Genomic DNA, 13,912 nt, shown 5'->3' with positions numbered 1-13,912 from the left:
CTGGAGTGGGCCCAAGGGGTTGATTAGCATATTGTTGTGAGGGAAGGTCTGGAGTAATCCTTTTTCCTATTGACACTGAATAACCTCACCTGAAGCCCGCCCGCACTCCAGGGGCCAAAAGCAGCCAGAGAACCCTCGGATTCCCTCCCCACGCCCCTCCTCCTCCCTCCATCCCCTCTCCCCCACTCTCTCCAGCCTCTTCTCCAGCCTTTTACAAAAAATGCAAACACAGAGGTCGCCTGGGAAAAGCTCATCCTCCCAACCTCCTCCTCAGGCCAAGGCCCCAGCCTCCCTTACAGCTGGGGGTGCCTTCACCAACCAATGCTGGGCTCCTGCCTGGAAAGCCACCAGAATGACAAATCTTTGGACAAATTACTGATTTCTCATCTAATTTACATCCAATTAGTGTGAGTGAAATGAATCATGTGGTCAGCCCCTCAGGGGGAACATTGAGATAACAAATGCCCCGGGCTTCTTTCCTGGGGAACTGACGGGCCCTGGGGGAAGTCTATGATTTACCCCCGGGTCAGAGGCCCCCTCCCTTCCCCCCAGGCAGGTTATCCAACCCATAGATCAACCCTGCCCCCTCCCTGCAGTCCTGATAGGCCAGTAAAAAAAAAAAAAAATGGGATGGGTGAAACCAGATCTGGGTTGAGCCCCCCAGATTTAGAATGCAGCAATAGGGTCTTGGAGCAAGTGGCACATTCTGAACTGGTGGCCCTCGAGCACAGATTCTTCGACATCCCCACAAGGACCTTGGGAGACAGGCAGTCCCAGGCTCTGGTGATCCAAGCACTGTTGCCACTCACCACATGCCAGGCCCTGTGTTCAATATGGCCTCCTCTTGACAGGAAGGGAAACTGAGGCTCAGACAGGACTCCCTCAAGCTTCTGTAGCCAGGAAGGTCAAGACTGAATATTGGTTGGATGTTGCCAGAATCCAGGAACTTGACCATTGTGGTCTGTCTGCTCCATCCACTTGCAGAGAAGGGTGAGGCTGAGGAGGGCGGGGGAAATACCTGCCCGAGGTCACAGAGCCAGCTTTGGCAGAGAGGGATGGCCACCAGCAGGCATTTCCTCTTCGTATAGCCAGGCTGCACCTGGGACTCCTGGGAGTGGAAAGCACTGTTCCAGGGTAGAAGTGGATGGATTATCCAAGGCCATCCCCACCCAGAGGAGAACCAGAGACCCATACACACACACACCTTCCCGCGACTGGGTCACCGCTCCTGTCTTCCCGCCCGAGGAGCAGCAGACGGAACTCAGCAATGTTTTTCCAAAACAAGAAAGATGACTTTCCACAACCGTTTGAAGTGGGAAGACAGGGGCGAGCGGGCAGGGCGGGGTGGGGGGCACGGGTTTCTTGTCTGAACAGTGCAGTAGCTGCATGTTTGGGATGAGTTTGATCTTCCTGTGTAAACTTGTTTCTAGTCTGCTATTTAAAACCTGGCATATGGATGGGATCTCAGCTCCCAGTACTGGCAGTCCTTAACATTCACAGCGACTAAATAAAAAGGGAATTTTAAAAACCAAATGCAGTTTTACCCCAGAACGAGGCAAAGAGAAAACTACTAAGAAGTTAACAACTCCTGAACTTGAGCCCAGCCAACCCTCTAAATGTGGGGGCCTCTGTAATGCGGTGCTGGGTTAGGAGCAAGGGAACTGACATTTTCTGAGCACCTCATGCAGGACTCGCTTTCTGTGCTGGGGTCTCAATCCCAGGATTAGAGTTAGGGTTAGGGTGAAGGTTAGGGGCATGGCCTTCACAGCAAGTCACTAGGGTTTGAAGCCCAGCTCTGTCACTCACTACCTGGGTGACCTTGCAAAAGTTCTTAATTTCTCTGAGCATCCTCAGCTGGAATGGACCTAACTCACAAAGATGTAAAAATGATGCGAGCCATGTCTGTAGCCGTGCAGCAGGATGCTCTCGGCATGTACTAAGTGCGCACATACCCACTGCCGTTATTATCTGCCTGGGGGAGTGAGGATTATTTTCCCCATTTTTCAGTTTCCAAGGTTGCAGAAGATGCTGGGTGCATGGGAGGGGGTGTCCGATCCATCTCTTTCAAGGATGGAAGGTAACCTGTAGTCCAGCAATGTGGCGAGTGGAGTGGGAAGAGAGGCCTAGGATGGGCAGGAAATGAGAGTATTGAAATCTGCGGAGAAGGAAGCAGGGTCATAGGGGTGGGTGACTCTGGTCACTAAGGCAGGAGTGGAGAAACGAGGCTCCTGGGGGAGCAGTCAGGCTGATTCCTCCATGGGTCCCCAGTAAAAATAGCAATTATTAAGTATTTCGCATGTGCCCAGCTCTGCCCTAAATGCTTTAGAAGTTCCGGGATGTTTGGGTTTTTTTTTTTTTATTTGTTTGTTTGTTTGTTTCACTAAAATCTCAAAATGGCTCATTGAAGTGGTTATTATTTTCAAATGGGTTCAGACAAATAAAAACCAAATTTATGCAGCTCATTAGACAAGGAGTAGACCAGCGGTGAGGCCCCCATCTACTGCCTCTGAGAGCACAGGTCTTGGCACCAAGGGGCATCCTGTGGCAGAGAAGGAAGAATTGTACCCGGGAGAAAGCAGAAAGAGCCCCTTGGGCCCAAGTAGGTAATCAAGTCAGCTATAAGCCTGAGGCTGGCTCCTTGGGACAGAGGCCCCTAAGACCCATCTGGGACTTCTTACACAGCCCCCTGACAATCAGACTAAGTCACTTGACCAACCAGCAAGAAACCATGCCCTGACCATCCTACAGAGGGAACCACCATTCCCCAGATGTGTGACCACAGTTTCCTGATCTATAAATGGGGAGCTCATGAAAGCTACAGAGTTGTTAATGAGGATGAAGAATGCAGCCAGAACCCTACCAATGAGGAGACTGAGGTTCAGAGTGGTGGGAATGCTTGTCCCACTGAGCAGCAGCAGAGACAGAGAGCAAAAATGCTTAATTTGAGCACTGCTTAGTCAACAGAGCTGTAAATGGGGCCGTGGGTGTTGGTGGGGGGAATCGTCTGGCTGTCTGTGTGGGGAATCCAGTCACCTGAGGACCAAGACCCATGTCTTGGGTTATCTTTGGCTCACTTGTCCCCAGACACATGGAACTTCCCGGCTTCTCAGGGGCTGCCTCCCCGCCACATCCCATTGCAGCTCTGGTTTCTCCAGAGCATCCCTTGGGAGGAAGAACTGTATCCTGATGCAGAGATCTGCCCCAGGCACTGAGGACTCGCGGGCTCCCAGCTCCTGCCTCGGAGCCTGCCACTGTTAAGACTTATGGCTGCCTCATCTCTCCCCCTCGCTGGGTCTGGCTACATCACTTATCTCTCCGACGCTGACCTGCCAGCAGCTGCAGGAGGCTCTCTCCGGTAAGATTTGATTAATGAGGTTCAGCAGCAACAAATCAGTCTTATGGAGCAGCCCTCCCCTCTCGGGGACACACTCTCACAACACCCGCTGCATACAAACCGCCCGGCGGGTGTGGGGCAGCTCCCAGGTCTGCCTGTCAGCAGCCCCAGGCTCCCCACCCCAGTTCCAGCTCCAAGGCTCAGACCCCACTGGAGCTCAGGGCCCATCCTCCAGCACATACTGCGCCCTACACTTGTTTTGTCCCCTTCTCTTTATGAGAATCAGAGAGAATTCTTATAACAGTGCACATGATAATAGCTACTATTTGTGGGTTCACCATATGCAAGGCACTTCACAGCTTATTTGATCACCAAGCCCATAGCATGAGGATATTATTATCCCCTTATTACAGATGAGGAAACTGAGGAGCGAGTGGGCAGGTTGAACTTGAACTTCTGCATTCTGGCCTTTACACTGCTTCACGTGATTGAAGTCTTGATAATCTTTGGAAACATGGTGAAAGGCATGTTCTTCTTGGAAAAAACGTGTGTACTATACACACGTTGCCATATGACTTAGCCTATGCACCTGAAACCCCACCCACAGTCCTGGGGACCCCCCCCCCACTCACACTCACTGTGAAAAGAGCCTATCCTACTCGGTGTCAAATGCACCAAACCCAAGACCTGCTTCCTGATCTCATTGACTCGCTGTCCTTGGCAAAATTCACGCCATGGGAGAGCAGGACGGCTCTCCTCTCCGAGTTCCCAACCACTCTGTGTGCATCACCCACCCCACCCCTTTCCTTGCCCCAACTGTTTTATTGGAACTGTTTGTTTCTCCAGCAGTTACAGGAAGCCCATGGCACATTGCGGTCCATCTACTCCTTTGCAGCATAATCGGCACATCATTCAAGTGCATGTCCCTCCCACCATTGGTGACCCCATGTCACCTTCTTGGGAACCTTTCTCAAGTGGGCATCCTGCTCGCTTGTCCAGCCCCCGAACACACACCTGCTCTTGCCCCCAGACTGCCAGACCTTGATCCACCCCTTCCTTGAAAGCTGAAAGAGCTGTAGATCTCCCCTTTCCGTTCCCCTCTTTACCTTCCCCAAAGCCCTCACATCCCAGAAACATTTGTCAGGGATTTGCCAATAGTCCCTTTTTCATCTGCTGGGGCAAGAGTCATCTTTGCATATAGATGTTTTGTAATAGATGCTGCATTGATTATGTAAAGTTCTTTTGGGAATCGCCTGACCATTTCTGGGTCCTTACTGACCAGGTCCACCTCCAACATACATCTCACATCTCCTGGGTCAGCAATGCCGAGTTGCCTGAGCCACTGGCTGGCGGGGGAAAATGGTGCAGGCCCAGGTGTGGTAGGGACAAATGACTTTACCCATCCCAGAGGGATCTGCAAGGCCAACTCTGCTGTGGCTGGGCTGGACGAGGAACGGCCGTTTAATCTGAGTATGTTCCTCAGCCGGAAATTAAAATGACCCTGGTGATGCGCATTTTTTGTACTTTGCAGTGTACAAAGCAAAGCACACTCCTCTGTTAGCTCATCCTGTCCTCACAATGTGCCTGAGTGGGAGAGGTTATAGCTGTACCCACTTTACAGAGAGGGAAAGGTTGGTGTGGAGAAGGAACTTGCCCAAGATAGTGTGGCTCACGTGTGGCAATTCCAATCCTGGAGTCCAGCTCATGGAATTGTGAGATCTGTGCTTTTTCTCTTACATCATTTTGTTTAAGTTCATTTTGGAGAAGGGCATTTACAAAGTGCTCTCAGATTTTCTCCCAAAGAACATGGGGAGAATAGCACGTTGTTATGTGCAACTGTGCCTCTTAGGATGAGAAGACCAGGTGGACAATCATTTGCAGATTATTTGAGGATGACTATAACATAAATACTTAAAATAGATGTGCCCAGCCCCCTCCCAAGCTCAAAACAAACCCCAAGTTTTTGGCATTGTTCTTTCCCCCAGGGAATGGCCCTTGGAGTCAGTGTGTAAGTCACCCAGAAGAGGGAGCTAATCATTTTGGAGGTGTGGGATGTGGACATAGAAGGTCAGTGTCAGATCAACAGCCCAGGTGACAGAAGTAGAAGGGGGTTCCTATGGAATCCTGCACCTCCTGTTACTGGGTTCAGGGAGCTTCCTGGGACATCAAGGAAGCTCTGCAGGGATGCTGAAGATCTGTTGTCTCTGGCAGCAGACCCTTGGGTGGGGTCTGAAGGCATGGCGACCCCTTGCCTCTTCCTCTGGCCAACTTCCATCCATTGGACGGCTGAGTCCCAGGGGACCTCTTGGTTGAGTGGCTCACAGAGAGACTTAGTGCTGCCTCCCTTAATCCCATCTTGGCTTTGGCACTTGCTAGCTTCCAAGAGCACAGAACACTTTAAAAATGGTTCCTACACCAATGCAGAACATGAGCTGTGGGAGAGAGACAAGGTCAAGTGGAGTTGGTGGGGGATCCGGTATGCCCAAGCCAGAGGCAGCAGAACTCCCTCTCTGCCTGCTCGCTGGCTGGTATTCCCTGCGGTAACTCCGGAGCTTCCCCTGGAGCTTCCTGCTCTGGCTTCTACCTGAACTTGGCATCCCCATGTGCCAATTAGAGTCACACCTCCCATTTAACCAGAAGCACATTTTCCAGCTTGTTCCTCCACCAGGCTGGGCTCCAAATGCCTCTTGTGGTTGTTTCCCGAAATCAAATCCAACCTCAAAGCATGAAGATTTGCCATTATTAAAGACGAGCAAAAGCATATGCCCCAGGCTCTGGAGAGAATTTCTAATGAGGATTCCAAAGATCACAGCCGACTCATGAGCTCTTGGAAGCCGATGGGCCCTTAACAGTCATGAGCCCTCTAATTATGCTCCCTGCACATCCCAGCTGTACCCACCGCTATGCCTGCGCCGCACTGCTCCCACGACAGTCGTCTCTGTGATGTAGAGACGGTGTTTAAAGCCAGCGTATAAAGGGTGAAAACCAGGCATGGTCAAAATTACCCTTACAAATCCCTTAGGAGGGAGGCCAGTATCCCACCTCTCAGTCAGTCCAATACAGCGGGGGGTTCTCCCTCAGTGTTGGAACAAATCACTTTTCTTTGGGTTAAGCACCAGATGAGGCTGTTGGCTTGATTTGAGGGTCCATGTGACATAAAAGATGCCTGTCTTGGAACACTGGAATCACCCTCAGAGCGATACTCACAGGAAAGAGGCACAGAGAACTCAAAAGCCACTGGGGAAACAGCAGGATCCATCTTCTGTCTCATGCTTGTCCCTTGAGTGAAACAGGGAGTCATATCCCCTACCTTATTTTTTCAGACACACTCTTTATTCTTGTTATTATTATGCTGTATGCATATGCGTGGCAGAATTCAAATATATGAAGTGTGATCTCCTGGAGGTACATCCGGGCATCATGTGTGTTTACACCCTGCAAGGCTAATTCTGCATCCTAAATGCCACTTCTTCCAGGAGGCATTCTCTGACTGCCTCTGCTAGAAGTGGTACAGAACCTCCTTTGTGCCCATCTGATGACAGATGCCACCCCTGCCTCCTATCCTAGTAACTATGTGTATATCTTACCTCCCCAAATGGGTCAGGGTCCTCATCTATTTCATCTTGGGGTCCCTCTAGCACTTGGTTCAGTGTCTCCCATACGTCCCTAATTGATAATCATTGATTCAAAGACCAGATATATGAATGAAAGAATTTCCAAAAAAGTCATCTTGGGACATGGGAACGGCTCTGTCTTGCTGACACAGAAGTGCTATACGCCAGGATTTCAGGTAGACTAGGTCAAGGACTTCCATTCTGACCCAACCCCACAGATTCTATAACTCTGGGGAATATCTCCGTGCCTCCTCCCTTCCCTGCCTCCTCCTGGCTACCCTCCTGTTCTGATGCATCATGCAGAGCACGTCCACAAGGCAATGAGTGCAGAAGCCCGGCCCCAGAGCCCTCCAGGTAGGAAGGGCAAGCGTCAGCATGCCCATTTCATCAGGAGGACACTGAGCCTCAAGGAGGCACTTGTCAGCTCACAGTCATATGACTAACGAATAGCAGGGCCTGGATTGGTGATTGCCAGCTGTGCCCCTGCCTCTGCCTTCTATTTACTCACAGACTACCTCTGGGTAGGGGTGCCATTCTGGTCGTAATATGCATCCAGATTCTGTGGTGAGCCCCTTCCTGCCAGACCAATGAGAGGCCAGTGGACAGTGTCCTGGTAACTCCAGTCCCATGGAATGCTGTCAGTAGGACCAAATGTCCCATTGCAAATGCCAAGTCCCCTGTCCCCTTTACAGGATCCCTTGGGGGTTCTGGGGTTTCTGTTTCCTTCCATGACCCAGGTTTGTGGCTCTGTACCAAACACCACTGGCTGGGTCCCCTGCCTTCCTCCTTCTCGCCCATTTCCCTGTGGCCCAGGACTGTCTCCACTCCTCCAGAGGGGCAGAGCTAACACATGTGGATTCAAATCCTAGCTCAATTGGGTACTTGCTGATCATTGACAGGTCACTAAAGTGCTCTGAGCTTAGTTTCTTCCTCTGTAAAACTACGATGACAACACTCACATCAAAGTTTTGCTGACGTGAAGTCAACGGCCTAGAAGTAACCAGAGTCTTGGCTCAGACCTCTTTTAGCTGGAATTCAGAAGAATGTGGGGGCATGCCACACAGCAACTCAGACCAGGGTTCCACTCCTAGATTCTGCACTTACTCACTTGCTGTGTTACTCTGGGAAATTTACTCAGCGTCTCAGCTTCAAATTCCTTACCAGTAAAATAGGGATAAAAATAGTAACTAACCCATGGGGCTGCTTAGCAATGAAAGGAAATAACTCACATTAACAGCTTAGCACAGTGTCTGGCACTTAATCAGGACTCAATAAATGTGATCCATTAATTATTAGCCATTATTAATTATGTCAGCGACTGGTAGAAAGAGCTGATTTGCATGAGGTTTTATCTACAAAGATGGGGAAGTAAAAAAGATATTTGTCTCCAGTATTGGTCCTCGGGGCTGTCTGGTATCTAAGCCCTAACAAGGGAGTGAGCAGAAGACAGGAGGAATGGGAAGGAGCCATTTTCAGGTACCAGGTTACAAAGATGGTTTAGGACAGTGGCCTACCCAGGAAATGTAAGCTATTTACTTACTGAGCAGCTACTATGGTCCAGGACCATGCTCAGGATCAAGTGGCAAACAAGAGACATAGCCCTGCCTTCATGGAGCACAGTCTAGTGGCACTTCTGGGTCTGTACCTTGGGGGCACCTTCCTGGGGGTGTTCCAGCAGTAGCAGGAGGGTGACATGCCAGCCTTTCCAATTCCATGATTCAGATATCTGTGGAAAAGTCTGGAAAAACAGAATGTTGGAGAGCAATGATCCATCTCACAGAAGACGCCCCAGGATGCTTGCAGCAAGAACAGGTGAGACTGTGGAGGAACAGGTGTTATGCAGGAGAAAACCTGAGAGAGTGCATTTAGGGCTACTACTATTGAGGGGTCACATCCTTCCTTAATGTTAGTGAAACTGGAGGAAATCAAGGATCCCACTGTGGTACACCTCCTGCCACATCCAGAAGGGATGGCTTATGCCCCTCATGGGGCCTCCCAGATTCAGACTCACCTGACACCATGGCTCCACTATTTATTCTGCACACAGTTTGCAGGACACAGCCAGCACTCAGCTTTCTACAAGGTACACAGGGACATAACAGGTACACAGTGAAGATGGGAGGCGCTCCGCACATCAAGCTATCTACTTATTGAGATAACATCAATGACCCTACCTGGCATGGATCAGGTGCTTAAGACACGTAGGTCTCGTACTCTGCACCCCTGCACACAATGAATCCTGTTGGACCCTGAGCTGCCTGCCCCTAGCCTGGAAGATCATCTCCCAGGCCCTGACACCTCAAAGTCCCCAGCACTGGCCTGCCTCCTCTCTGCATCCCTGTCAGAAGGTCCCACAGAAGCAGTTAGGCCCGCAAATGTCCTGAGCCACGGGGGTGGGGGGGGGGGGGGGTGGGGGGGTGGGGGGGGTGGGGGGGTTGGGGGTTGTCAGGATCAGCTCTGCGGGTGGGGGCTGGGTGGGGCAGCCTCGGGGCAAGAGGTGCTCCTCCCCTCCTGCCCCCGCAGCAGAACCCTTGTGCCCCTGGGTCCACTCGAGATCCAATCCAGAGGCTGCCTCTCCTCCTCCCCCCCCATCGCTCCTCTGCAGCCTTTATTATCTCAACTACTTTAAGAGACTTCTCTCCCCCCTCCCCTCCACTCCTCTGATGCTAATCTCTCTCCATAAATCATACCCTCTAATCTTTTCATCACCTTTCTCTGATTAAAGCAGCCTCGGTGGTTGGGAGCCCCAATCCTTGGTGACTAAAGCGCTTTGATGTCCAAAGACGGTCCCGGAGGCGGCGGGCTGGCTGGCGATCAGGCCTCGCCCACCACGTGCAGCAGCCTGGCGCACGCGCCGTCTAGGCGGACACGGTCCCGAGCTGTCCTGGGCTGCCGGCGCAGCCCGGCACCTCGAGGATTTCACAGATCTCTTCATGAATATTTCTCACTACATACTGGATGTCATTATTCTATTGAGAATCAATTAGCCCAAATGTTGTTATGACAGCTACAGAAAAACGATATTTTTAGCTTTGCTTTATGCTGCTCTGTCTCTGCACAGAATTATTGAAAACCTTAAAACTAATCTAGTGGTGACATGGGCCTTCGTGGCAAGCTGAGGAGCGATTGATCTGGGAAGGTGAAATTGTGGGAAGTGCGGGGCTTTTCTCAATGAAGTGGGAGCCCTGCGAAATGGCTTCCAGGAGGGGAGGCAGAGCTGGACACTGAGCCAGCTCCGTACCCAGTCGGATCCTCAGTGTTTGCATACGTAAAATGGTAGCACCAGTCCTCCCTATCTTTGGTGTTTTATGCAACAATTCATGAAATGCACTTAGCAAGTGTGCGGACCTTCACCCATGAGTGGCTCTATTGCCAGTGGCTGAAGGGAGGCCCCAAGGAAGGCTTCCTGGGTTTGAGACCCAGCTGTGACACTTTGTAGGTGTGTTACCTTGGATTGGCCACTTGCCTTCTCTGTGCCTCAGTTTTTATCAAGCGTGACAGGGATGAATCATACCTAATATTGTATCAACTGGGCTAATAAAGTAAACCACTGAAACACCCAGCCTGGCTTCAAAGCGTTCCATCATTATCATCTGCTATCCACCTTTGTTCATCCCAACCCTTTCCCATCCTAGCAAGTTCAAAATCTCCTGACAATCAAATCTGGCTCAGATGTCACCTCCACCACTACTCCAGACAGACTGAGATTGAGATTCTGGTTCCAATAATCATGGGTGACTTGAAGAAAGCATTTAACCTCTTTGCCTTTATTCCTCTTTGGTAGAAGAGGGATAAAAGTTTCCTTATTCATATAGGGGCTGGCCACGGTCACCTCTGGCCCTGTGTGGTGCTGAAGCTGGGTTAGCAATTCCTCGTCCAAATGCCGGCTCTCCTTGCAGTCGCTCCTTTAAACACCTGCACGCTCTCCCGCCTCCAGGAGCAGTTTTACAGATTTATAGTAAACAAGGAAGCTGTTTTATGACAAAAAGGGGGGGAAGTTACCCTTGAGCTGGAAACCCTTGGGGAGAGGCAGTTCCAGGATGCCCCCCTGCAGCCGTATACTTTGCCAAGGCTGGAGCTGTGTCAGAGAAAAGGTCGGAGCCCTCTGAACACCTTTGCTTCCAGCCACATCCTGCCCCACTCTCCTGTCCAGTGGGTTTTGTCCAGCTGGAGTTTAACAGCACCTGATGGCTGACATCTTTCAGCAGGGAAAGGGTCAGAGGAGCAGGCTGGCAGAGCACCCCAGGGAGCCCCCGGAATGCCCTGTATCCTAGGCTGGCCACCTGGCTCTCTGCCTGAATAAATTCCTACAGTGCTCCAAGGCTCAGTGTTCACCTGCCCTTATTATACAGCCTCCTGGTCCTTTCATTTGGGATTACCTTCGCCCTCCTGCCCCTGTCCCCACATTGCACTCTTTCTGGTTACTGCTGTGATGCTTGTCATAGTCACCACCTCTGACTTCAGCTCCTTATGCACAGGGCTGGAACGGCAAGCAAGCAGTGACACAAGACCCATTTCTTTCTTTTTTGGTTGTCAGTGGATCTTTATTTTATTTATTTGTATGTGGTGCTGAGAATCAAACCCAGTGCCTCACACATGCTAGGCAAGTGCTCTACCACTGAGCCACAATCCCAGCCACAAGACCTATTTCTAATGCTTGAAGCATTTACCCTCCTTGTCTCAGCACCCACTGCATTCTGGGCACAGTTAATCTCCCTGGAGTCTGCATCACCCAGTGTTACCCATTCTTTGATCTCTGAAATAGAACCCCGCCCAACCCTGTGTCCAGGATCACCTTGTACAGTTGTGTAAATTGTGTACTGCATAACTCCCTGATGCCATTCACATAGCCCATGATGTGAATGATGCCCTCTGAGTTTTGTGCCATGTTGGCCTTGCCTGTCATCGGAACCTTGTAAGAACTTTCCTTCATTGCTTCTAGGTGCGCTGACTTCTGAAAGGCTCACCCCAGACACATATATTGACTCCTCTGTATACTTCACTCAGTAATTTCATGCCATAAAAATATTTTGAGAAGATTTTTATAATTTGACTTTTGAAATGATTTGGCTATGAGCAAATGATTTATCTTCAGCTATGATTTCTCAGCAATCATTGAGTATTCTTCAGGATTGAGAAAAGAAAAATCAAATCTGCAGACTGATTTCAAATGTCAAGCATTTAGCCCCTAACGAAGTTGATCTAATAGTTGGTTTATAGACATCTCATTAAACACCTTCTCCTTTCTTACATTTGTCTTGCAGTTTTCTTTTTGCATTTTAGAGTCAATAATTTCTTCCAAAATCAAATATTTTCATGGGCCTCAAGCATGAGCAAATTCTTTTTCTATTCTATCCCCCTTCCCCCAAATGACAGAGGCCAGTCTGTAACTTTTAAAGACACATTACTGAGGAGTTTGTGACAAGCAAGTAGATAAACGCCCTCATTTATTCCTACAGTTTGAGCACACCTCATAATAGTGCTCCTCTTGCTTCTTAGGGGTGCCAAGTGTAAGGTCACTGTGTAATGAAGAACAGGTACCCCAGGGACAAGGCTGGCCCTGGGCACAGACCTGCCCTAGCACCTCCTTTAGGACAGGCTCTGGGCCTTTCCCCTGGCTGGTCTCCACATGGTCCAGGGACCCTCACCCTCCACCCACCCACCCCCACCTTGAGGAATATTCTAGGCATCTCCACACCACAGATTCCAGAACAAACTACCCTCAGCAGCTCAGACAGAAAGTCTGTTTCTCATCGCCAACTAAGGCCTGCTTACCAAAGTCCTCATTTCCTGCAGCAGGAATGACATCTTTCTTAGAAGGCTGACAATGGACATTTTCATTTCCTTTTGTGAAAACCCCACTCCCATCCATAAGGGTATGCTCTGGCCCTCTGACCCCAACCATACAATCACAAAATAGTTCCACATTGATACACATCCCAGAGTCTCAATCTACATATCTTTAAATCTTAAATCTTTTGTGGAACAAGGCAGAATATCAATTAATCAACCAATCAATTTCTCTTTTTAGCACCAATCAGATTGTAGTATGATTGTATCCATGAGTCCCCCTCCCTGGACCGTGACCTCCTATGGAGGAATGTGGGTGCCTTGCTCATCTCTGCATCCCCAGTGCCCCAACCTGGCGCACAGCAATGCTGTCCAAGGGATGTCATGAATAACCATGACAGCAATTTTCTGTTCAGCTGTGAGCTCTTTAAGCACAAAGATTGTGCTCGCTCATTTGTGCCAACACCATAGTATGTACTGGCCCCCGGCAGAGGCTCACTGGAGGCACAGGTTCCCGGAAAGTTTGGATGGAAAGAAGGAAGGGAGGGAGAGAGGGAAGGAGGGAAGGAGGGGGATGTTAGGTGGATGGTTTCATGGATGGTCAGAGGCATGCTTAGCTGGATGGATACTTAGCCTGAGAGATTGGAGTCCAGAAAAAAGGCAGAGCTACTTTGACCCGTTTCATTCAACCTTTTTTTTGTTTTGTTTTGGGTTTTTTTGGTGCTGAGGATTGAACCCAGGGCTGTATCCCCAGCCCTCATTCAACTCTTACATCACTGTGACTAAAATACCTGACAAGAAAAATTTGATGAGGGAAAGTTTATCAGGGACTCAGGGTTTCAGAGGTCTCAGTCCTTGATCAGCTGACTCCATAGCTCTGGGGGTGGAGGGTGAGGCAGAACATCATGCCACAAGGGCGTGGCAGGGGAAAGCAGCTCGGTATGGAACAGCCAGGGAGCAGGAGGGGGGGACACAGGAAGATGCACTCTTCCAGGCCACGCCCCCAGATGTACCACCTCCTCCAGCCACACCCCACCTGCCTCCAGTTACCACCCAGTCTTCAAACTCTGGTGGAAGGATTAGGTTCCAGCTTTCTTGATCTAATCATTTCACCCTCAAACATTCTTGTCTTAACAGGAGCTTTGGGGAAGGGCAACTCATATCCAAAGCGTAA

This window comes from Marmota monax, unplaced genomic scaffold, assembly GCF_021218885.2.
Source record: "Marmota monax isolate L192 unplaced genomic scaffold, Marmota_monax_Labrador192_F-V1.1 WCK01_AAM20220418_F8-fsc00008, whole genome shotgun sequence".
Taxonomy (NCBI): domain Eukaryota; kingdom Metazoa; phylum Chordata; class Mammalia; order Rodentia; family Sciuridae; genus Marmota; species Marmota monax.
This window is presented reverse-complemented; position numbering follows the sequence as displayed.